The 27160-nt window shown below is 35.4% G+C and overlaps 1 protein-coding gene and 1 pseudogene across 4 annotated transcripts in view; one reads left to right on the top strand and one right to left on the bottom strand.

The window, feature by feature from the left end:
- The window catches only part of STXBP5L (syntaxin binding protein 5L), a 402589-nt gene that overhangs the window by 344160 nt on the left and 31269 nt on the right, over positions 1-27160 (top strand). The gene's annotated exons all lie outside the window — the stretch shown is intronic.
- Positions 1821-3725, bottom strand: LOC148165013 (transcription factor BTF3 pseudogene; annotated as a pseudogene).

A 27160-nucleotide genomic window follows, 5' to 3' on the forward strand; every position in this document is an offset into this window, starting at 1 on the left:
GATACATTATAATCAAACTTTGCAAAAAGAGGATCTTAAAGCAGCAAGAGCGAAGTGACTCATCATGAATAAGAAATCCTCAGTAAGTTTGATAGCCAAATCCACATTAGAAGCCAAAGAGGCCAGAAGGCAGTGGGATAACATAGTTAGTGCTGGCGGGAAAGTATCAACAAAGAATTCCCATATCTGGCAAAATTTTCCTTCGAAAATTAAAGAGAAATTAAGACATTGCCAGACAAACAAAACAGAGTTCATCACGAGTAGACCGTCCCTATGAGAAATACTAAAGGGAGTCCTACAGGCTGAAATGAAAAGACATTTGACAGTAACTTGAAGACATACAAAGAAATAAAGAACACTGGTAAAAGTAACTACATAGGTAGATATAAAAGCCAATATTATATTTTTGGGTTTCAACTCCTTTTTCTTATTTCCTACATGATTTAAAGGTATAAATCTTTAATGGGCATGTAATGAATAAAGATATGAAGAGAACAATATAAGAGAAGGAGATGGACATTATAGCAACAGAGTTTTGTATGCTATTGAAGCTAAGTTGGTACAATTCCCAAAAGGCATTGTTTTGAATTTGTAATCACCAGCATAACCATTAATAACTAAAAAATAGAAAAGGAAATATGAAGGGAATAAAAAGATACACTGGGAAAAACATAATCAAACATAAAAGAAGGCAATATTGGAGCAATTCATAAACAACAAAGATATACTTCTGGAAAACAAATAGAAAAACAGCAGAAATGCTTCCTTATCAGTAATTACTTCAAATGCAAATGGATTAAACTCACCAATTAAAAGACAGATTGGCAGAATAGATTTAAAAATATATACTCTAACTAAATGTTATCTACAAGAGAGTCATTTTAGATCAAAAAACACAAATAGGCTGAAATTAAAAGGATGGAAAAAGACTCCATGCAAGTAATAACCAAATGAGAGTTTGTATGGCAATACTGAGACCAAAGTAGACCTTAAATAAAAAACTGTTACAAGAAACAAAGAAGCATAAAAGAGTCAATTTGGTGAGAAGATATAACAATTGCCAACAAATGTGCACCAAACAGGAGAGCCCCAAATATATGAAGCAAACATTGACAGAATTGAAGGAAGAATTATACAGTTATATAACGATAGTTGAAGAATTCAATAACCTGCTTTCAATGGTGGAGAGAAAATCTAGACAGGAGATCAAACATGAAATAGAAGACTTGAATAATGCTATAAGCCAACTAGCTTTAACAGACAGAGTACTCCACATAACAATAGAATATATACTCTTCTCAAGTACACATGGAACATTCTTTTTTTTCAAGATTTTATTTATTTATTTATGAGAGACAGAAGGAGAGAGACACAGAGGCAGAGGGAGAAGCAGGCTCTCTGCAGAATAGGAAGCCTGATGTGGGACTTGATCCCAGGACTCTGGGATCATGACCTGAGCCAAAGGCAGACACTTAACCAACTGAGCCACCCAGGTGCCCCACATGGAACATTCTTGGAGGGTAGAACATATTTTAGGCCACAAAACAAGCCTCAATAAATTTTTTTCCCTAGGCAAAGAACATTATTAACCTTGTTTCAAACTTTATTCCCAGGCTTCTTCAGCTTAATTAGCTGTAAAGAATGAATTGTGTATGAGCAAAAACTGAAGAGCTGCAGTGTCCAAGGGGCTTGGGCTTAAAAATATTAGAGATCTAGATTTTATCAGATCCATGAACAAAATTTTAAAAAGCATTCGTAATATAAAATAGCAGCTCCCAGTAACTTCTTGAAGTTTTATCTTCTTCAGAAATTGATTCAATTCAGTTTGCCTCATTCTTGGAAGCTTCATCAAAATTCTCCACAAGATCTGGAACTTCATCATCATCCTCCTCTCCAGTAGCAAGTGGTGCTTTTCCATCCACAGGATTGTTTGGGCAAAGCTTTAGCCAGTCTTCTTAAACTAGTCAGATTGTCTGCACCAAGTTGGTTTAAGATACTGGGTAGCATAGCTGTCAACTGCTTTATCTCAGCATGGCCTGTAATGGTGAAAGTGTTCGCTGCCAGCGATGCCTGAATTTTGGGGTTGTTAAAGTAGATCACTGTTCCTTGGTTTGTGAACATATTCACTTCTTCAATACCAGAGATATTGTTTACCCCTAACTTCTTTAAGGAGAACTGAAGTTTTTTTATCATCTGCTGTAGCCATTCTATGAACCACCTTCTTTCAGTGAGCAGTTCCTTTCCCACCAATGTGCACTTGTGCTTGCAGTTTGGCTAGTTTCTCTTGGTTCATGATAGTTTCTTTCATCTGAGGCTCCTGTCCTTGGGTTCACCACGAGGTAGAGGAAGAGACGGTGTCACCTCCAAGCCTCAATAAATTTAAAAAGATTAAAATCATGCAAAGTTTTTTCATTAACCCCCATGGGATGAAACTAGAAATCAGTAAAAACTGAAATTCACAAAATTTGGAAATTAAACTGCACACTTGTAAACAACCAAAAGGTCAAAGAGGAAATCGCAAGTGAAATGTGAAATACTTTGAGACACATTAAATAAAAGCAAAATTTATAGTTTACACCAAAGACATAGCTCAGAGGGAAATTTATAGATGTAAATGCCTATGTTGAAAAGAAGTAAGATCCCAAATCAATAACCGAACTCTATACCTCAACAAACTAGAAAAGACCAAGTTAAACCCAAAGCTCACAGAAGTAAGGAAATAATAAAGATTAAAGATAAACAAAATAGAGAATACAAAAACAATAATCAACAAAACCAAATGTTGGTTCTTTGAAAAGATCAACAAATCAACAAACCCTTACCTAAACTAAGAAAAAAGGAGAGAAGACACAAACAATTAAAATCAAAATGAAAGTGGACATTGCTATCAAACTTAGAGAAAGGAGGATAATGCTTTGAACAGTTGTATGCCAACATTAGATAACCTAAATGAAATAGGCAAATTCCTATAAACATGTGAATTTCCAAAACTGACTCAAGAAGAAAATCTCAACATGGCTAAAATAAGTAATGACATTGAGTCAGTACCCAAAAACTTCCTGAAAAAGGAAGGTCAAAGTTGAGATGGCTGGTGAATTGTACCAAATATTTAAATAATTGATGCCAATCCTTCTCAAACTCTTCCAAAAAATAGAAGGGGGAACATTTCCTAATTCATTCTATGACACCAACATCACCCTAATTTCAAAGCTAGACAATACCACAATGGATTAGAGACCAACATCCCTTATGAATATGTGTGCAAAAATTCAACACAATATTTGCAAACAGAATCCAATAGTATATTAAAAGGATTATGTACCATGACCAAGTGGGATTTATCCCAGAAATGTACGGGTAGTTCAACAAACAAAAATAAAAGATGTAAAAACAACAATAGAAAAGAAAAAAACATGATACAGATATACCTCAATTGATACTGAAGAAGCATTTAATAAAATTGAATACCCCTTCATGATAAAACTAGGAATGGAAGGGAACTTCCTTAATCAATGACAAAGGGCATTCCTGAAAAACCCACAGACAAGATCCTACTCAATAATGAAAGATAAAAACTTTCCTCCTTAAGATCCAGAATAAGATAAGGATGCCTGTTTTTAGCACTTCTATATTGTACTGGAAGTTCTACCCAGAGAAATTAAGCAAGAAATAAAAGGCATTCAAAATGTAAAAAAAATGAAACTAACCCTACTGACAGACGGCATTATCCTGTATGTATAAAATCCCAAAGAAACCACAAAAGAACAACTAGAATAAATGAAGTCAGCAAAGTTGCAGGTTATAACATAAACAGGCAAAATCAGTTGTGTTTCTATACACTAACAATGAACATTTTTAAAAAGAATTTAAAAATCCTTACAAGTCTCTAAAAGAATAAAATATCTAGAAACAAATTTAACCAAGAGTTATAACATTTGTATACTGAAGACTATAAAACATTGCTAAAAGCAATTAAAGAAGCCCAAATAAATGAAAAGGTATCACTTGTTCATGGACTGAAAGGCTTAATATTATTTAAATATTAGTACCATCCAAAACAATATAATAGATTCAGTGCAGACCCTACCAAAATACCAGTAACCTTTTTTGCAAAATGGAAAAGATTATGCTGAAATTTGTGTGGAAATGCTGAAGAATAGCTGAAACGGTATTGAAAAAGAAGAAAGTTGGAAGAATCACACTTCCCAATATCAAAACTTCTCCCATATCTATAGTAATCAAAACAGTGTTACCAGCATAGGGATAGACATATATACCAATGGAATAAAATTGAGAGTTCAGAAATAAAACCATACATCTATGATCAGTTGATTTTCAACAAGTTGCCAGGACAATTCTATGGTGTAAAAAGTAGTCTCTTCAACAAATGGTACTAAGACAACTAGAAATTGACATGTGAAAGAATGAAGGTGGACCATTACCCCACATTACATACAAAAATGGATCAATGACTTAACTTTAAGAGCTAAACTATAAAACTCTTAGAAGAGAGCATAGGGGAAATCTTAATGACCTTGACTTTGGCAGTGGTTTCTTAGGACACCAAAATATAAGCAATGAGAAAAAAATTGGTAAATTGGCCTTCATCAAAATTTAAAACTTTGCCACTTCACAGGATATTATTTAGAAAGTGAAAAGACAGACTACAGAGAAATATCTGCAAATCATCTAAGGGTCTACTACCCAGGATATACAGAGAACTCCTAAAGTTCCACAACAAAATTCAAAAATGAGCAAAAGACAGACATTTCTCCAAAGGAGATATAAAGATGGACAATAAGCATATGAAAAGATGCTCAACATCCCTAATCATTAGGGAAATGCAAATCAAAACCACACTGAGATACCGCCTCATACCCAATAAGTGATGGTTACCATTAATAATAATAATAACAGAAAATAACAAGTGTTAACAAGGATATGGAGATATTGGAACACTTGTTCACTGCTGGTAGTAATGTGAAATGGTTTAGCTGCTATGGAAAACACATGGTGGTTCCTCAAAAAATTAAAATTATTAGAATTATTGCATGATCTAGCTAATCCATTTCTGGGTATATGCCAAAAAGAACTGAAAGCAGAGTCTCAAAGAGATATTTGTACACACATGTTCATAACAGCATTATTGACAATAGCTAACATGTGGAAGCAACTCAAGTGTCCATCAATGGGTGAATGGATAAGCAAAACATGGAATATACATAGAGTGGAATGAATTCAGATTTTAAAAGGAAGGAAATTCTGACACATGCTACAAAATGCATGAACTTTGAGGCCATTATGCTAGGTAAAATAAACCAGCAATAAAAAGACACAAAAATTATATGATTCCAATTATATGAGGCACCCAGGGTAGTCAAATGCATAGAGAAAGTAGAATGGTGGCTGTCAGGGGCTGGGAGAGAAGGAAATGAGGAGTTATTGTTTAATGAATAATGAATTCATTTTTACAAGATGAATTCTGGAGATGGCTGGTGGTAATGGTTGCAAAACAGTATGAATGTACTTACTACCAGTGAACTGTACACTTGAAAAATGGTTAAGATGGTAAATTTTATGTGTATTTTACAATTTAAAAATATTTTATTAAAAAAGAAGTACTGATCCATGCTACAATATGGATGAACCTCAGAAACATTATATGAAGTGAAAGAAGCCATACATAAAAGGCCACAAATTGTATGATTCCATTTATATGAAATATCCAGAATAGTTAAGTCCCTAGAAGCAGAAAGCAGATTGATGGTCACCAGTGGCTGAGGAAGAGAATGGGCAGTAACTGCTTAATGAGTCAGTGCTATTCTTTGTGGTGATAAAAATGTAAATTATATAGTGGTGGTGGTTACACAACACTGTGAATGTACTAAATACCACTAAATTGTACATTTTAAATGGTTGATTCTATATTATATGATTTTCACTTCAATCAAAAATATAGGAAAAAAACATTTCAAAGAACTAGTGAAATAAAGTCTAGAATTTAGTTAATAGTAATGTACCAAGGTGAGAAATTTATGTATTATCTTTGCAACTTCCCTCTAAATCTAAAATTATTCCAAAATAAAACATTTATTTTTAAAAAAATGGGCAAACTACTTGAATAGACTCTTTACCAAAGAGGATATACAGATGGCAAATAAGCACATGAAAAGATAGTCAACATCACTAGCCACTAGAGGAATACAAATTAAAACAACAATGGACTACAACTAAATAAGTACCCATTAGATTAATTAAAATAAAAAATACTGGCAAAAGTAGCTGATGGTGAGGATAACACTGATCAACTGAACTCTCTTACTCTGCTGGTAAAATCCAAAATGATACAACCACTGTAAAAAACAGACTGGACATAAGTTTAATATACTTTATGTTTTAAAGCAATCTTAGGTTTCAGCAAAACTGAGTGGGAAGTAGAGTTTCCATATACCCCTGTCTACACACTCACAGCCTCCCCCACTATTAACAGCCTCCATGAGAGTGATACATTTGTTACCACTGACAAACTTACATTAATACATCATTATCACCCAGAATTCATAGTTTACAGTAGGGCTCATGTGACATTATATATAGGTCAAAACACCAAGCATATCGATCATTACAGTATAATACATTATAATACAGAATACTACTGCTCTAAAAATCTGTGTCAGCCTATTCATCACTCCCTCCCCCTTAAACCCTGGCAAGCAGTGTTTTTTTTGTTTTGTTTTGTTTTGTTTTGTTTTTGCTGTCTTCATAGTTTGCCTTTTCCAAATTGTCATACAGTTGAAATCATACAGTATGTAGCCTTTTCAGATTGACTTCTTTCACTTAGTGATATGTATTTAAAGTTCCTCTGTATTTTTTTTGTAGCTTCATTGCTCATTTCTTTTTAGAATATTTCATTGTCTGGATATATCACAATTTATCCATTCATCTACTGAAGGACATCTTGGTTGCTTCCAGGCTTTGGCAATTAATGGATAAAGCTGCTATAAACATTCATGTGCAGGTTTTTATATGGACATAACTTTTTGTTTTGAGGGGTAAATACCAAGGAGCATGATTGCTGAATCATATGGTAGGAGTATGTTTACTTTAGGAAACTGACAAACTGTCTTCCAATGTGACAATGTATAATTTTTGCATCCCCTAACAATGAGAGTTCCTGTTGTTCCAAATTCATTCTAGCATTTGGTGTTGACAGTGTCTGAGATTTTTTGTCCTTCTACTAGGTATATAGTTGTTTCTTGTTGTTTTAATTTGCAATTTTAAATATTTTCATATGCTTATTTGCCATTTGTCCATCTTCTTTGGTGTAGTATCTGTTCACATCTTTTGCCCAGTTTTTAGTTGGGTTGTTTATTTTCTTACTGCTGAGCTTTAAGGGTTCTTTGTGTATTTTGGATAACAGTCCTTTATCAGATGTATCTTGAGGCACCTAAGTGTGCAGTCAGTTAAGCATCTGGTTCTTGGTTTTGGTGCAGGTCATGATCTCAGGATCGTGAGTTCGAGCCCTGTGTCAGGCTCTGCCCTCAGCAGGGAGTCTCCTTGAGATTCTCTCTCCCTTTCCATCTGCCCCTCCTGTTCATGCTCTCTCTCTCTAAAATAAATAAATAAATCTTTAAAAAAAACTTTATCAGATGTATCTTTTGCAATTGTTTTCTCCCAGTCTGTGTCATCTTCTCATTCTCTTGATAGTATGTTTCACAGAGCAGAAGTTTCTAATTTTAACAAGGCCCAACTTATCAATTTTTTCTTTCATGGATCCTGCTTATTATGTTTTATCTAAAAAGTCCTTATCAAATCCAAGGTCATCTAGATTTTATATTTTCTTTTGGTCATTTTCTAGTTTTGTGTTTACATTTAGGTCTATGATCCATTTTGAGTTAAGTTTTTCTGAAGGGTGTACTGTTTGTGCCTAGATTCATTTCTTTTGCATGTGAGTTTCAGTTCTTCTAGCATAATTTGTCAAGACTGTCTTTGCTCCATTGTATTTCCTTTGCTCCTTTGTCAAAGATCAGTTGACTACATATCTGTGGATCTATTTCTGCACTTTCTACTCTGTTCCTCATTGATCTATTTGTCTATTTTGTCACCAATACCATACTGTCCTCATTACTTTAGCTTTATGGTAAGTCTTATAGTTAGGTAGCACCAGTCCTTTGACACTGTTCTCCTCTTTAAATATTATTATTCCCGGTCTTTTGCCTCTCTATATAACTTTACAATCAGTCTGTCAATATCCGCAAAATAACCTGCTGGGATTTTGATTGAGACTGTGTTGAATCTATAGATCAAGTTGGGAGGAACTGACACCTTGACAATATTGAGTCCTCCTACCCATGAACACAGAATTTTTTATTTGCTCTTCAGTTTCTTTCATCAGTGAAGAAATTTTTTTTGTAGATCTGTAGTTTTCCTCATAAATCTCATAAATGCTTTGTTAGATTTATACCTAAGTACTTTATTTTTGAGGGTGCCAATGTAAATGTTACTGGTTTTAATTTCAAATTCTATAGCTAGTATATAGAAAAGTTTTGTCCCATATGAATGCTCACCAAAGGGTAACCTCGGCAAAGGAAAATTTTAACAATCAAGTTCGTAGAACAACCCATTCTGTGGATACCAGTTGGCCTCTTTTCCAGTCAACCCTCTCACCACCTAATGGGCTCATGAACAAAGTAACGATGGTGATAGGAATGGAGGTTATGCATGGGCTGAGCAACATGGATTTTCACTCACTAAGAGTGATCTGGCTACAACCACTGCTGAGTGCCCAATATGACAGCAGCAGAAACCAATACTTTCTTCAATTTGGCACCATTCCCTGGTGGCAGGTTGGTTACATTGGACATTTTCATCATGAAGGGGAAAGATGTTGTTCTTACTGGAATAGATACTATTCTGGATATGGATCTGCCTTCCCCATATAGAATGTTTCTGCTAAAATTATCATCCAAGGACTTAAAGCATACCTTATCCACCATCATGGTAATGCCCACAGGATCAAGAAATTAATTTCATAACAAATGAAGTGTGGCAGTGAGCCAATGCTTATGGAGTTCATTGGTATTACCATGTTCTCCACCATCCTGAAGCAACTGCCTAGATACATATGTATTATTAATTTTTTGATTAATGTTAGCATAGTATGTCTTACATTATCCCTTTACTTTTAATCTATCTATGCATTTATACTTAAATTGGGTTTCTTGTAGACAACATATAATTGGATCTTGTTTTTTGAACTACTCTGATAATCTCTTGGTTTATTTAGAACATGCACATTTAAAGTGAAAATACAGTTCGATTAGTATCTACCATGGTCCTTACTGTCTTCTATTCATTACCCTTGTTCTTTGTTCCTATTTTCTTTTTACTTTTTTCTGATTTTTTGTTTTAAAGTGGGCATTTTATATATGATTCCTTTTCCCCTTCTTAGCATATCAGTTATATTTCTCTTTTTTTTATTTTTGTAGTGGTTACCCTAGAGTTTGCAATATACATTTACAACTGATCTAAGTCCAGTTTAAAATAACATTATATTGCTTAATGGGAAGTGCAAGTACCTTATGATAACAAAGCATTCCTAATTTCTCCCTATTTCTTGAATCAATCATCATTCATTTCACTTATCCATAAGCTACACTGCTACCCTATACACTTTTTGGCAACTTGGTGTGGTTTTGAAGAAGCATTATTGTGCCTTGGAACAAAGTTCAAGCATATCTTAAGAATAAAAACAAAATGGCACCTAATAAAATAAGATTCACAATGTCTGGCTTCCAGGCAATGATGCCATATCAACAGGAAAATACAGCCCATGATGAAGAGAAGATATCAGTCAACAGAAACTAATCCAGAAGTGATACATAGGATAAATTCAGTAGACAAGGACATTAAATCAACTATCATAAATATACTCCATATATTAAAGGAGATAGAAGAAAGCACAAGCATGTTAAGAAGAGACGTGGAAAATACCAAAAAAATTCAAACTGAACTTTTAAAGAAATGAAAAATATAATTTATGAGATTACATGCAATATACACTAGATGGGACAAACAGGAGAATTGACAATGAAAAAGAAAACATTACTGAACTCAAATTTGTACTTTCCAAAATGAAACAAAGGAATAAAAAAGACCAAAATAAGTGAATGGAGAATTAGTGATCTATCGTTTAACTTCAAGTTACCTAATACACATACAATAGGAGTCTCAGAAGAAGAAAGAAAGGATGGGACAGGAAAAATGTTTGAATAAGTCATGCCAAAAATCTTCCTAATTTGATGAACACTGTAAATCCACAAATCCAAGGAGGTTAATGAACTTCAAGCATAAGAAACATGATGAAAACTACACCAAAGCACATCATAATTGAAATTCTTTAAAAAAAAAAAAAAAAAAGAAAAGCCAGAAGGGAGGGAAAGATATATTATCATATACAGTAACAAATGTAAGAATAACAGCAGACTTATAAAGCTAGAAGACAGTGGAAGAAAAAATTTTAAGTACTGAAAAAAGTGTCAATTCTAGAATTCTCTACTAAACAAAATACCATTAAACATAAAGGTGAAATAAATACTTTTACAGACATACAAAAGCTGAAAAGATCCAGAACTAAAAATTCAGCTCTGCAAGAAACATTTCAAGAAGTCCTTATGAAAGAAAGAAAAATAATATAGAGGAAAATCGAGATTTACACAGAGGAATGATGAGCCCTGGAAATGGTAAATATGTGGGTAAATAAAACAGATTATTTAGTTTTTAAATTTCTTTAAAAAATAATTGATGACAAGAAACATTCCAAATATCCATCAATGAGTGAATGTTAAACAAATTATGCCATATCCATACAGTGGAAAACTCATTTCTTTTTATTGCTGAGGAGTTTTCCACAGCCAGGGATCTAATAAAAACAGATATAAGTAATATGCCTGATCCAGAATTTAAAGCAACAATCATAAGGATACTGGCTGGGCTTGAGAAAACCATGGAAGACCTCAGGTACAGACACCCTTACTGCAGAGACAAAAGAGCTAAAAAAAACAATCAGGCCAAAATGAAAAATGTAATCTCTGAGATTCAAAACCGACGGGTTGTACTGACCACAAGGATGGAAGAAGCAAAAGAACAAACAAATTATAAAGAAGATAGAACTATGGAAAATAATGAAGCCAAACAAAAGAGAAAAAGAAAAATCTTGGATCATGAAAGTAGATTTAGGGAACTCAGTGACTCCATCAAACATAATAACACTTGTATTATATGAATCCCAGAAGAAGGAGAGAGAGAGAAAAAGGTGCAGAAGTTTATTTCAGGATATTATGGCTGAAAACTTCCCTAATCTGGGGAAAGAAACAGACATCTAAATCCAGGAGGCACAGAGAATGCCCATCAAAATCAACAAAAGCAGGCCCAACACCAAGACCTATCATAGTTAAATTTCCAAAATATAAAGAAAAAAATTAACTTATAAGACAAATAAGGTTAACAGCAGACCTATTCATAGAAACTTGGCAGGCCAGAAGAAATTGGCATGATCTAATCAACGTGCTGAATGGGAAAAGTAGGCAGCCATGAGTACTCTATCCAGCAAGGCTGTATATTCTCCTTCAGAATAGAAAGAGACAAAGTTTCCCCAACAAACAAAAACTTAAAGGAGTTCATGACCACTAAACCAGCCCTGCAAGGAATATTAAAGAATGCTAAGAAAGACCAAAAGCAACAGACTAGAAAGGCACAGAGAAAATCTTCAGGAACAATGACAAAACAGGTAATAAAATGGCACTAAGTTCGTTTCTATCAATAATCACTCTGAATGTAAATGGACTAAATTCTCAAAGAAAAAGACATAGGGTGTCAGAAAGGATAAAAAACAAAACAAAACAAAACAAAACCAGACCCATTAATATACTGCCTGGAAGAGACTCCTTTTGACCTAAAGACACCTGCAGATTGAAAGTGAGGGGAGGGAGAAACATTTATCTGCAAATGGATATCAAAAGAAAGCCATGGTAGCCATACTTATCTCAAACTAGATTTTAAACCAAAGACTGCAACAAGAGATGAAGAAGGGCACTATTTCATAATAAAGGGGACTATCCAACAAGAAGTCTCTAACAATTGTAAATATTTATGCCCCCAACTTGGGAACACCCAAATACATAAAACAATTAATTACAAACATAAATGAACTCATTGGTAATAATACAATAGTAGTAGAGGACTTTAACACCCCACTTACATCAACGGACAGATCATCAAGCAGAAAATCAACAAGGAAACAATGGCTTTGAACGACACACTGGACCAGAAGGATGTCACAGATATATTCAGAACATTCCATCCTAAAGCAGCAGAATGTACATTCTTTTCAAGTGCACATTCTCCAGAATAGATCAAACATTAGGTACCTAATCAGACCTCAACAAATACAAAAAGACTGAAATCACCATGCATGTTTTCTTACTACAATGCAATAAACCTTGAAGTCAGCCACAAGAAAGAACTTGGAAAGACCACAAATACATGGAGGCTAAAAAACATCCTAATAAATAATGAATGGCTCAACCAAGAAATTAAAGACAAAATAGAAAAGTACATGGAAACAAATGAAAACATGACAGTCCAAAACCTTTGGGATGCAGCAAAAGTGGTCATGAGAGGGAAGTATATAGCAAAAAGGCCTACCTCAAGGAGCAAGAAAAATCTCAAATACACAACCTAATGTTACACCTAAAGGAGCTGGAAAAAGAAAAATAAATGAACCCTAAAGCCAGCAGAAGAAGGGAAATAATAAAGAATAGAGCAGAAATAAATGATATAGAGATTAAAAACAGTAGAACAGATTAATGAAACCAGGAGCTGATTCTTTCAAAAAATTAGTAAAACTGATAAACACCTAGCCAGACTTATCAAAAGGAGAAAGGACCCAAATAAATAAAGTCACAAATGAGAGAGGAGAGATCACAACCAACACTACAGAAATACAAGAGAATATTATGAAAAATTACATGCCAACAAAACAGACAATCTGGAAGAAATGGATAAATTCCTAGAAATGTATAAACTACCAAAACAGAAGCAGGAAGAAATAAAAAACTTGAACAGACCAATAACCAGCAAAGAAATTGAATCAGTAATAAAAAATCTCCCAACAAACAGAAGTCCAGAGCCAGATGGCTTCCTACGGGAATTCTACCAAATATTTAAAGAACAGTTAATACCTATTCCTATCAAGCTCTTCCAAAAAGAAAAAAAAAAAAAAGAAATGGAAGGAAAACTTCCAAACTCCTTCTACAAGTCCAGCATTACCTTGATTCCAAGACCAAAGACCCCACTGAGAAAGAGAACTACAGGCCAATATCCCTAATGAACCTGGATGCAAAAATTCTCAACAATATACTAGCAAATTGAATCCAGCAGTACATAAAAAGAATCATTTGCCACAATCAAGTGGGATTTATTCTTCAGCTGCAAGGTTGTTCGATATTCCCAAATCAATCAATGTGATACACCACATTAATAAAAGAAAGGATAGAACCATATGATCCTCTCAACCTCTCAATAGATGCAGAAAAAAATTTGACAAAGTATAACATCCATTCATGATAAAAACCCTCAGCAAAGTAGGGATGGGGGAACATACCTCAATATAAGAAAGGCCATATACAAAAACCCACAGCGAATATCTTCCTTAATGGGCAAAACTAAGAGCTTTTCTTCTACAGTCAGGAACAAGACAGGGATGTCCACTCTCACCACTGTTGTTTAACATAGTACTGGAAGTCCTAGCCTCAGCAATCAGACATCAAAAGAAATAAAACACATCCAAATGGGCAAGGAAGAATTCAAACTTTCACTATTTGCAGACATGATACTCTATGTAGAAAACCCAAAGGACTCCACCAAAAAATTGCTAGAACTGATATGAATTCATTAAAGTCACAGGATACAAAAGCAACATACAGAAATCTGGATTTAACTCATGTGGAGTTTAAGAAACAAAATCGATGAACATGGGAGAAAAAAAGAGGCAAATGATAAAATAGACTCTTAACTCTTAACTACAGAGAACAGACTGAGGGTTGCTTGAGGGGGAAATGGGCAGGGGGATGGGTTACATGTGTGATGGCTATTAAGGAGAGCACTTGTGATGAGCACTGGGTTTGTATGTAAGTGATAAATCACAAAATTCTACTGAAACTACTATATGTTAACTAGAATTTAAATAAGTTAAAAAAGAAAAAAAGGCAAGTCAATAGCACATTGATAATAAAACATAATCCCATCTAAGGCCTTTTTTAATCAAATAAGAATGAGGACTACTTTAATAACTACATAAAATAATAAAGATTTTATCAAAAGGAAAAAATTACTAACCAAAGCAATTAAATAAATAAAATAAATATGTATATGTATTCAAAAGAATGTGATTAAAATTATAGAGGATAAGATTTTATACCTTACATCTCAAGAGAATCAACTGAAAAACTAATAATTAGAATTCAGTGACATGGCTGGTTATGAAATTCATGTATGTAACTAATATTAATAATCCATTTTTGGTCCTAATGTATGAAAAGTTCAACCAGAGGAACAAAATAGAATATCTATGAGGAGGGGCACCTGGGTGGCTCAGTTGTTAAGCATCTGCCTTTAGCTCAGGTCATGATCCCAGGGTTCTGGGATCGAGCCCCACATCAGGCTTCCTGCTTGGTGGGAAGCCTGCTTCTGCCTCTCCCACTCCCTCTGCTTGTGTTCCCTCTCTCGCTGTCAAATAAATAAATAAAATTCTTTTTTTAAAAAGTATATCTACAAGGAGACCAAATGCATACAGAAATTTTGTAGTTGTAAATAAGTAACCTTTCAAATAAGTGGGGTAAACGTAAGTCATTCAATAAATGCTTGGGACAACTAACTAGGCATTTAAAAAAATAATTTCTCTATACCAAAATAAATTCTAGATGATAAAAGTATAAATGTATAGAGAGAAACCATAAAAGTGCTAAAAAAAAGCACACAAACGTTTTTAATATTCTTAAAGACATATTTGCTAAAGATAGCACAAAACTCAGTACCCATAGAAAACAATAAATTTGATTATATACAAATAATCAATATAGAGAAAAAAAATAAATGACATTCTGCAATAAATTTGACAGAGAAAACTAATTTCTACAATGTCCAAAGTGCTCAGATATAAAAATAAGAAAAAAAAAAACACTAAAAACTTTTATAATATATTTGTAGTTCACAAATAAAGGAATAGAAGTGTATTTAAATGAAAGAATGTCCAACACTCGTTATTAAAGAAATGAGCATTAAAACATTTTTCCAATTAGCTCAACAAATATCAAAGAATTGTGTAAAGCAAAATATTGGTGATGATGTGGGAAGACTGGTGTTCTTATACACTGTTCGTGGGAATGTAAGTTGGTTAAACATTTTTGGAAGTCATTTTGCAATCAAAATCTACAATATCTATTCTTTTGCCAAGCAATTTCAGTTCTCAGAATTTATCCTACAGATATAATCACATGAGTGTGCGAAGAAGGTATTACCATTCACATTAAAGTTTGTTTTGAAATAATAAAAGACTAAAAGCCTAATGTCTATTAATGAGGAAATAGTTAAGTCAATTATTATATAGACCTAAAATGGTAATTTTATCCTTATATAAACCATTATTTGATACTACAAAGAATTACATAGATCTATATAGAATAGTCTTCAGGACACTATAAAATAAATTTAAAAAACCCACAAAATATTGTTAATGTGCTTCCCCTTCTAATAAAAAATGTTTAGACTAATTGTTGAGGAGTATGCAAAGAAAATGTTAATATTCTTTGTCTTAATGGACATGGGAATAAAGGAATTCTGAGCTAAAATTTTAAAATTATTTTACAAAGAAAAAGTAAACTGCAGGTACAAGCTACAATACCCAGTGAACACTGTTAAAACATTACATAATATATACAGTAGTAAAAGTCTTAATTTTCTTAACCAAATTTTCTGTATATTAAGAGATTTTCCCTCAAAGGAATAGTTTCAAATTAGTGTAAGTTTTTATGTATGATTTAGAAAACACTCTGTGTAGAGTTCATTTTAAAAGGAAGATTCAGACACAAAAGCTTAAGAAAAAGTGATTATTGATTTGCAAATGTTTATTATTTTTTTTAAGATTTTATTTGAGAGACAGAAATAGTGACAGAGAGCATAAGTGGGGAGGAGAGGGAGAAGGAGGCTTCCCGTTGAGCAGGGAACACGACATGGGGCTTGATCCCAGGACCCTGGATCACAACATGAGCCAAAGACAGATGCTAACCAACTGGCACCCCCTTTTTTATTATTTTTTAAAAAGATTTTATTTATTTGACAGACAGCGAGGGAGCACAAGCAGGGGGGAGTGGTAGAGAGAGAGGGAGAAACAGACTCCCTGCTGAGCAGGGAGTCCTATGCAGGGTTCAATCCCAGAATCCCAAGATCATGAACTGAGCCAAAGGCAGACTCTTAACTGACTGAGCTGCCCAGGCACCCCTTGCAAGTGTTTTAAGTGAAGTTTAGATTTTGAAGAATGCTAAGATCAAGTGTGAAGAACTGGTTCACTGAATATAAAATACAACATGTATTTCAAACAAAAAATCCACATGCTTTTCAAGGTTAAGGTAAATTTGTTCATATAGTGGGCGTGGGGGGCATTTTACTCATGTGATTATTATAGCTGTAGACATTAGTATTGCAAATGTCAGAGATAATTTTGTTAAGAAATGACTAGAAACAAGTAATCTAGCAATTCAAGAATTCATCTTTTAGGAGATTATAGCTAGACTAACTTCTTTTTTATTTATCTCAGGATACTCTGTGCTTTTTTTCCCTCTCCCCACTCTTAATGTGGAACTTGATGTGAATATTTACTCATGGCTCAGGACAAGGTATCAGTTTGCTTTGTCAACATCAATTAAGATATAATGGCATTTTACTGTTAAAATTCATTGTTATTTTGGAGTGTCTGGGTAGTTCAGTTGGTTAAGCATCTGCCTTCAGCTCAGGCCATGATCCCAGAGTCCTGGGATCAGGCTGCACATCAAGCTCCCTGCTCACCAGAGGGAGTCTGCTTCTCCCTCTCCCTCTGCTCCTTCCCCTGCTCATGCTCTCTCTCTCTCTCCCTATCACTCTTTCTCAAATAGATAAGTAAAATCTTTTAAAAAATTATTGTTATTTTGAGTTCTTGTCCAAGATGGCAACACAGGAGGCTGCTGAATCCTCCTTCCATGGATACCACAGATCTATAGCTACACATGGAGCAATTCCCTCTGAAGGAAATCCAGACTAGTTGAGTGACTCCTACACAGTGGATGAATGAGAAAGTAGCTACATAGAAATGCATCTTTGCACACTCTCAATTACAGGGAGCCACTAAGAATGAAAAAGACCTCTTGGACAATTGCAGTGGATTCAGAGACCACTAAAAGCTTGGGCCAGGGTGAATCATAAGGTTCATCTACACAGGACCATTCCATCAAGTCTGGGAGAGGTGGCTGTTTTCTGTTGTGTAGTAACCAACACAGAGTCAAGGAAAATGAAGAAACAGGAATGTATTCCAAACAAACAAACAAACAAAAAAAAAAAACCATGATAAAACTCCAGAGACATAGCTAATGAAATGAAGATAAACGAGTTACCTGATAGACTTCAAAGTAGTGGTAATAAAGATGCTCACCAAGGTCAGGAAAACCTTGCATCAACAAAATGAGAATTTAAACAAAGAGACCGATTACATGAGAAAGTAGCTTACAAATCACAGACCTGAACAATACAATAAATGCACGGAAAATTTAATAGAGAGGTTCAACAACAGACTGAAGTAGAAGGAAGGATCAGTGAATTTAAAGGCAAAGTAGATTTCATCCAATCAGAGAAGCAAGAAAAAAAGAGTAAAAAAAGTGAAGATAAAGTCCTAATGGGACAACATGGAGTGGAATAACATTCACAATAAAAGGATTTGAAAAGGAGAAGTGTGAGAGAAGGGGAAGAAAATTTGTTTGAAGAAATAATGTCTGAAACATTCTCTAATCTGGGGAAGGAAACAGACATCCAGATCCAGGAAGACCAGAAACTTTGAAATAAGCTAAACCCAAAGAGAGCAATACCAAGACACAAAATTGTCAAAAGCAAGGAAGAATCTTAAAAACAACAGAAAAACAACTTGTTACATACAAAGGAATCCCCATAAGACAGTTGGCAGAGTATCAGCAGAAAATTTGCAGACCAGAATGGAGTGGCATGCTATAGTCAAAGTGCGGCAAGAAAATATTCTTGCCAAACAAGAATATTCTACCCAGAAAAATTGTCCTTCAGAATCAAAGTAGAAATAAAAGAATTTTCCAGACAAGCAAAAGCTAGAGGAGTTCATCACCACTAGACTGGCCTTACAAAAATTGTTAAAGGGACTTGAAACAAAACAGTCCTAATTAGTAAGAGAAAAACATACAAAAGAATAAATATCACTGGTAAAGGTAAATATATATAAAATTCATAATAACCAAATGTAATAGAGGTGGGTAAATCACTTATAAATCTAGTATGAAGGCTAAAAACAAAAGTTGTAAAACTAACTATAATAATTTGTTAATAGACATGTGAGATAAGATGTAAATTGTGACATCAAATACAAAATGTAGGAAGGAGAGTAAAAATGTAGACCTTTAGAATGCATTTGAGCTAAAGTTATCAAATTAAATAGACCATCATAAATGTTTCTACACCTAAAACTAATATAATATTTTATGTTCAAAAAGAATACAAGTTTTAAGTAAATTAAATAACATTTTATATAATCTTCATGGTAACTGCAAGGCAAAAACCTATAGTGAATACATAAAGAAATAAATCTAAGTGTGCCACAAGAAAAGCATCAAATTTCAAAAGAAAAAAAAAAGAAATTGTACAACTACCAAGAACAATAAGGCAGTAAGTTCATACCTATCAATGGTTACTTTAAATGTAAATGGACTAAATTCTCCAATAAAAACCCAGAGTGGCTGAATGGATTTAAAAAAAAAAAAAGAGAGAGAGATACATCCATATACTGCTTACAAGAGACTCACTTTAATTTTAAGTACACATCAGACTGAAAGTGAAAGTATGGAGAAAGATATTCCATGCAAATCATAATAGAGAGCTAGGGTGGCTATACTTACTAATAGATAAAATAAATTTTAAGTAAAAAATATTCACAAGAGACAGAAAAAGTAATTGTATAATGATAAAGGGGTCAATCCAACAAGAAATAACATTTCTAAATATTTATGGACACAACATTGGAACACCTAAATATACAAAGCACTCATTAACAAATCTAAGAGAGAAATAGCAACACAAATAGTAGACTTAAATTCCCCACTTGCATCAATGAATAGATTGTCCAGACAGAAAATCAATAAGGAAACATTGGACTTACACAACATGTTAGACCAGATGGACATAACAGACATACAGAATATTCCATCAACAAGCAACAGAAAACAAAATCTTCAAGTGCACATGAAACATTCTCCAGGAGGGATCATATGCTAGGCCACCAAACAGACCTTAAAATATATAAGAAGACTGAAATTATTTTAAGCCTCTGTTCTGACCACAGTGGTATGAAAATAGAAATGAATTACAGGAAAACTAGAAAATTACAAATATGTGGAGATTAAGCAATAAAATATTGAACAACCAATGGTCAAAGAAAAAAAAAAGAAATTGAAATATATCTCGAGACATGAAAATGGAAATACAACATACCAAAATTTATGGGATGCAGCCAAAGCAGTTGTAAAAGGGAAATTTATAGTGATAAACACATACATTAAGAAACAGATTTTTTTGTTTTTTCTTTTCAAGTTTTTATTTAAATTCCAGTTAATATACACTGTAACATTAGTTTCAGATGTAGAATATAGTGATTCATCACTTACATCCGATTCCCAGTGCTCATCATAAGAATGCCCTCCATAATACCTTCATCCATTCAACCCAACTCCTGCCCACCTTCCCTCTAGTAACCCTCAATTTGCTCTGTATATTTAAGAGTCTGTTTGCTGGTTTGCCTCTATTTTTCCCTTATGTTCATCTGCTTCACTTCTTAAATTCCATATTATCCATTCATTAGTAGATGGACATTTTGGCTCTTTCTGTAATTTGGCTATTGTTGATAAGGCACTATAAATATTGGGGTGCATGTCTTTCTTGAAATCAGAATTTCTGTATATTTTGGGTAAATACCTAGTAATGGAATTTCTGGGTCATAGGGTAGTTCTATTTTTAACATTTTGAGGAACCTCCATACTGTTTTCAAGAGTTGCTACACCAGTTTGCATTCTCACAGTGTAAAAGGGTTCCTCTTTCTCCACATCCTTGCCAACACCCATTGTTTGTGTTGTTAATTTTAGTCATTTTGACAGGTCTGAGATGATATTTCACTGTAGTTTTGACTTGTATTTCCCTGATGATGAATGATGATAAGCATCTTTTCTTGGTTCTGTTGGCCAGCTGTATGTCTTCTTTGGAAAAAAATACCTATTCATGTCTTCTGCCCATTTCTTAACTGGACTGTTTTTTTTGGGTGCTGAGTTTGATAAGTTCTGTATAGATTTTGGATACTAATCCTTTATCAGATATGTCATTTACAAATATGTTCTCCCATTCTGAAGGTTAGTTTTCAATTTTGTTTCCTTTGCTGGCAGAAGCTTTTTATCTTGTGAAGTCCCAATAGTTCATTTTTGCCTTTGTTTCCCTTGCCTCCGGAGACGTATCTAGTAAGAAGTTGCTATGGTTGATGTCACAGAGGTTATCCCCTGTGTTCTCCTCCATAATTTTGATGGTTTACTGTCTCACATTTAGGTCTTACATCCATTTGAATTTATTTTTGTATATGGTGTAAGAAAGTGGTTCAATTGCATTCTTCTGCATGTGGCTGTTCAGTTTTCCCAAAACCATTTGTTGAAGAGACAGTCTTTTTTTTCCATTGGATAGTCTATCCTGCTTTATCTAAGATTAGTTGATCACATAGTTGTGGGTCCATTTCTGGGTTTTCTATTCGGTTCCATTTATCTATGTGTGTTTTTGTGCCAGTGCCATACTGTATTGATGACTACAGCTTTGTAATATAGTTTAAAGGCTGGACTTGTGAGGCATGCAGTTTTTTCTTTTTCAAGATTGCTTTGGCTATTTTGTCTAGTTGTTTTTAGGATTTTTTTCTTTATATTTTGGAAATTTAACTATGATAGGTCTTGGTGTTGGGCCTGCTTTTGTTGATTTTGATGGGCATTCTCTGTGCCTCCTGGATTTAGATGTTTGTTTCTTTCCCCAGATTAGGGAAGTTTTCAGCCATAATATCCTGAAATAAACTTCTGCACCTTTTTCTCTCTCTCTCCTTCTTCTGGGACTCATATAATACAAGTGTTATTATGTTTGATGGAGTCACTGAGTTCCCTAAATCTACTTTCATGATCCAAGATTTTTCTTTCTCTCTTTTGTTTGGCTTCATTATTTTCCATAGTTCTATCTTCTTTATAATTTGTTTGTTCTTTTGCTTCTTCCATCCTTGTGGTCAGTACAACCAGTCGGTTTTGAATCTCAGAGATTACATTTTTCATTTTGGCCTGATTGGTTTTTTTAGCTCTTTTGTCTCTGCAGTAAGGGTGTCTGTCCCTGAGGTCTTCCATGGTTTTCTCAAGCCCAGCAGGTATCCTTATGATTGTTGCTTTAAATTCTGGATCAGGCATATTACTTATATCTGTTTTTATTAGATCCCTGGCTGTGACCTTTTCTTGTTCTTTCTTTTGGGATGAATTCCTCCATCTTGGCATTTTCTCTAGGTCTCTGTCGTCTTCTGTGTTAGGAAAGCCCGTTATGTTCCCTGCTTCTGAGAGTAAAGGTTTTATGAAGAAGAGATCATATAATATCCAGGGCCTGGCGCTTCAGGAAGTGTCTCTGGTGTCTGCTGCATGGACTATGCTGCTATGTTTTGGCTGCTCTTTCCCCAAGGTCAGTCCTCTGCAGAGTTTCTCCTTGCCTGCAGTAGGGAGTGTTTTGACCTTGTCCAGAGTGCAGTGAGTTTTAACTAGGTGTGCTCTGGTCTGCTGGTTGAAAGAATCCTGATGCTATTTCCACTAGAGCTGAAGTTTTGCAGAATACTATGGTCAGTAGACCTGAGGGCTATCGGGGATGGGGAGGCAGCTGTGCTGGTCCTCAGGCATAGTTGCCTGAGAAAAGCATTACTAGCCGAGTGCAGGGTTGCAGGGTTGGTGTAAGTGGTTCATGCTGTCACTGTTGGCACTGTGCTGCTTACTGAAGTTAGTTTATGCTGAGGGGTAGGGGACAGAAATGGCACCTGCTGGCTCCTTTGTCCCTGGAGGGGGCGGGGGGGGGGTGGTCCATGCTTGCTTCTCTCTGGGAAGCACTTTCAGGGGAAGGAATAGTTTCCCATCATGTTTCACAGGCATTTTTCAGATCACTGATTTCACACTGTCTCTGGGCCACTTGCCTGCCTGGAACAGCATTGTTAGCCTTGGACTCTACCCTATTCAGGTCTGCTGACAATTAAAGTTCCAAACTTCAGGTACTTGATGTGTCAGGGACCTGTGTTGGTCCTCTAGGAAAGGTTATTGCTGTGCTGGGACTGATACTGTTGCAGGTTTGACTCAGAAGGTCTGTCACCCCAAAGCACAGGAATACCGGATTGGGTACAAGCAAGCTAAAAAGCCAGTGTCCCAGGTAGCAGCCCTCAACAGGTGTCTCTGCACCTAGGCTGAGAGGCAGGGAAGAAAAATGGTGCCTGCCAGTTCTTTTGCCCCCAGAGAGGCAATGCTACCTCTCACAGATGTATTCCAAAAAGAATGAACAGTCTCTCCCTTGCCCCTTAGGCAATCATCGGAATGCACAGTCTGCCCCAGGGTTGTTTGCCTGCCTCTGACCCAGGAGTAGCGTAGCATCCTCAGGTCTCCTTCCCAGCCAAACCCACGGACTTCCAAAACTCCAGTCTTTGAGCCCTGTTGGTTGAAAACACTCACAAAATTCAGCCCCCTTCACTCCCCCAGCCAGTGGCTTTGGAGAGGTGTTCTTATGCATATTCCTGTGTGTTCTACCCTCTCTCACCTTTCTCCATGACCAGGGCTCCTTCCCTTCCACAGCACCTGTCATCTGTTTCTCCCCCAAATCCTATCTCAGCACTTCCTACTTTCCTCAAAATGGCTTCTTCTCTCCCTCTAGTTGTGTAGTTTGTTCTACCAGTTCTCAGGTGAAATTCTTGAGTATTCAGAATGATTTGATAGTTATCTAGCTGTTTCAGGGAGGAGGCAAGCCTAGGGTTCTCCTACTATGCCACCATCGTAGCTCCCCTTCAAGAAACAAGAAGATCTTAAACAACCTAACTTTATATCTCAAGGAACTAGAGAAAGGAAAAATGAAGCCCAAAATTAGTGGAAGAAAGGAAATAAAGATCAGAGCAGAAATAAACAAAAGAGACTAAAAACACAATCAAAAAGATTAATGAAACTAAGATCTGATTTTTAAAAAAGATACACAAAATAGACAAACCTTTGGCCAGATTCCCCAAGACTGAAAAATCAAAAGTGAAAGAAGAGACATTACAACTGATACCACAGAAACACAAAGGATCATAAAAGACTATGCCAAAAAATTGGAGAATCTCAAAATAGATAAATTCCTAGAAAAATACAACCTACCAAGACAATCATGAAGTAATAGAAAACCTGAACAGACCAATTACTCGCAAGGAGATTGAGTCATTAATTAAAAACCTCCCAACAAACAAAAGTCTAGGACCAGATGGCTTCATTGCTGATTTCTACCGAACATCTAAAGAATTAATACCAATCTTTCTCACATTTTTTTCCAAACCATCAAAGAGTAAAGATAACTGCCATACTCATTTTTCAAGGACACTACAAAAAAAGAAAATTATAATATTTCTGATGCACATTGATGTAAAAATCCTCAACAAAATATTAACAAGCCAAATTCAATAATATAGTAAAAGGATCTTATGATAAAGTGGTATTTATTCCAGAGATGAAAGGATGGTCCAAAATCTGCAAATCAATGTGATCCATCATATTGACAAAATGAAGAATAAAAATCATGTGACCACCTCAATAGATGCAGAAAAGGCATTTGACAAAACTCAGTATCTAGTCATGACAAAAATTATAACCAAGTGGGAATAGAGGGAATGTGCCTTGCATAATAAAGGCCATATATGACAGGGCCATGGCTAACATCACATTCAGTGGTGAAAAACTGAAAGCTTTTACTCCAAGATCAGAAATAAGACAAGAATGCCCACTCTCAACACTTTAATTCAACATAGTACTAAAGTACATGCTAGGGCAAGGAAAATAAATGAAAGGCATCCAAATCAGAACAGAAAAAGTAAAACTGTCTATTTGCAGAAGACATATATAGAAAACCATAAAGACTCCACCAAAAAACTACTAAAACTAATAAATCCAGCAAAGTTACAGAACAGAAAATCAATATGCAAAACTCAGTTGCATTTCTATACACTAACAATGAACTATTAGAAAGAGAAATTAAGAAAATCCTATTTGCAACTGTATCAAAAAGAATAAAATACTTAGGAATAAATTTAACCAAGGGAATAAAAGAACTGTACACTGAAAACTGTAGGATATTAAGAAACTGAAGAAGACACAAATAAATGGAAAAGTATTTCATGCTCATGGGTTGGAAGAAAATATCATTAAAATGTCCATATAGCCCAAAGCAATTTATAAATTCGGTACAATCCCTGTTAAAATTCCAATCACATTTTTCACCAAAATAGAACAAATAATTTGCATGGTACCACATTCGACTCCAAATAGCCAAAGCAATCTTGAGAAAGAAAAAGAGGCATCACACTTTCTGATTTCAAACTATATTACAAAGCTATAGCAAGCAAAACAGTATGGTATTGACACAAAAATGCCACATAAATCAGTGAAACAGAATAGAGAGCGCAGAAATAAATAAATTATATATATATACTTATAAATAAGTGTGTGTGTGTGTGTGTGTATACACACACACACACACACACATATATTCAATTAACTTACGAGAGAGCCAAGAATATACAATAGGGAAAGGATCATCTCTTCAATAAATGGTGCTAGGAAAACTGTACAGCCACATATAAAAGAACAAAACCGAACCACTATCTTATGCCATACACAAAAATCAACTCAAAATGGATTAAACACTTGAACATAAGACTTAACAATAAAACTCCTAGAAGAAAATACAAGTGGTAATCTCCTTGATAGTGGTCTTCTCAGTAATTTTTTGGATTTGAAACCAAAAGCAAAAACAATAAAAGCAAAAATATGCATAAGTAAGTAAAAATATGATATAGTGGGACTACATCAAACTAAAAAGTTTCTGTATAGTAAAGGAAACCATTGACAAAATGAAAAATCAATCTACTGGGTGGGAGAAAATATTTGCAAATCATGATTCTGATCAGAGGTTAATACCCAATAAATATAAAGGATTTATACAATTCAATAGCAAAAAAAAAATCAGATTAAAAAATGGGCATATGGGAGTGCTTGGCTGGCTCAGTCTGCACAGCATGTAACTCTTGATCTAAGGCTTCTGAGTTCAAGCCCCATGTTGGGTGTATAGCCTACTTTAAAGAAAAATGGGCAGAGGAGCAGGATGGCGGAGGACTGGGAGACCTAAATTTCGTCTGGTCCCAGGAATTCAGCTAGAGAGGGATCAAACCATTCTGAACACCTAGAACTCAACAGGAGATCGAAGAAAAGAATAGCAGCAACTCTCTGAATAGAAAAGCAACCACGTTCTGGAAGGTAGGACGTGCAGAGAAGTGAATTCAAGGCGATATTCGGGAAGATAGACAGCGGGGGAGGGGGCCTCTGTCAGATGCTACTGGCAAGTGATAGAGCTGTGGAGCACAAAATCAAAACTTTTAGAAGTCTGCTCCGCTGAGGGGCGTCGCTCCAGTGGCTAAGTAAGGGGTGGAACCCTCACTGGGACAGTGTGGTCTCAGGACCCTCAGGATCACAGAAAGACCGGAGGTGCCTGAGTGTGGCAGAGCTCCTAGTTATTGGAGCGGGGAAGCTGGCTGCAAAGACAGCCAAGGAGTGGGATCTGAGTGCGGGGTTGCCATAAACTGTGATCCGCAGCACAACCGGGCCACTTCTCTTCCAGCAGGGACCCAACAAGCAGCAGATCTGGGTAGACTCCCCTTCCTCCCCTGGGAGGAGCGGCGCGGGAGCACACCACACGGATCTGCTGGGTTTGGAGACTCCAGATGGGGTCGTGTGCCAGAGATACAAATGCTCGGTCACAGCCCAGGTGAGCACGGAGTGTGGTCAGAGACCAGGGAGACGGGAGTGATTGACTGCTTTTCTCTGGGGGCTCCCTGAGGAGCGGGGCCCTGAGTTCTCGGCCCTCCGGGGCAGAGATTGGGAGGCCGCCATTTTCACTCTTGTCCTCCAAAGCTGTACAGAAAGCTTGCAGGGAATAAAAGCTCCCGAGAGCAAACCCAAGCAGATTACTTAGCCCGACCCAACAAGGGCAGGACAATTCTGCCTCTGGCAAAGACATTTGGAAACCACGGCAACAGGCCCCTCTCCCAGAAGATCAGCAAGAACAGCCAGCCAAGACCTAGTTTACCGATCAATGAGAATGGCAGAACTCCAGCGCTAGGGGAATACTGCACATAGAATTTATGGCTTTTTCCCCATGATTCTTAGTCTTTCAAAGTTAATTTTTTTTTATTTTTCTTTTTCCCTTTTTCAATCAACATCTTATGAATCCCTTTTTTAAAGTTTTATTTATTTTCATTTTTAGAGTCATATTCTATCCCTTCATAGTAGTTATCCTTATTTTTGATGTATATATGTATATTAGTTGTTCTCTCCTTAAAATTTTGGGATACAGTTTCTTCTAACAGACCAAAATATACCCTAAATCTCTAGTGTATGGCTTTGTTCTAGTCTCCTGCCTGATCACATTCTCTCCCTCTTTTTTCTTTTTTTTTTTAAATCCTCTTCTTTCTTTTTTCAAACAACTTCTTATCTTATCAATTCCTTTTATAAAA

Source organism: Eumetopias jubatus, unplaced genomic scaffold, assembly GCF_037043125.1.
Source record: "Eumetopias jubatus isolate StellerSeaLion01/CBP00866 unplaced genomic scaffold, mEumJub1_p1.0 scaffold_1, whole genome shotgun sequence".
NCBI lineage: Eukaryota > Metazoa > Chordata > Mammalia > Carnivora > Otariidae > Eumetopias > Eumetopias jubatus.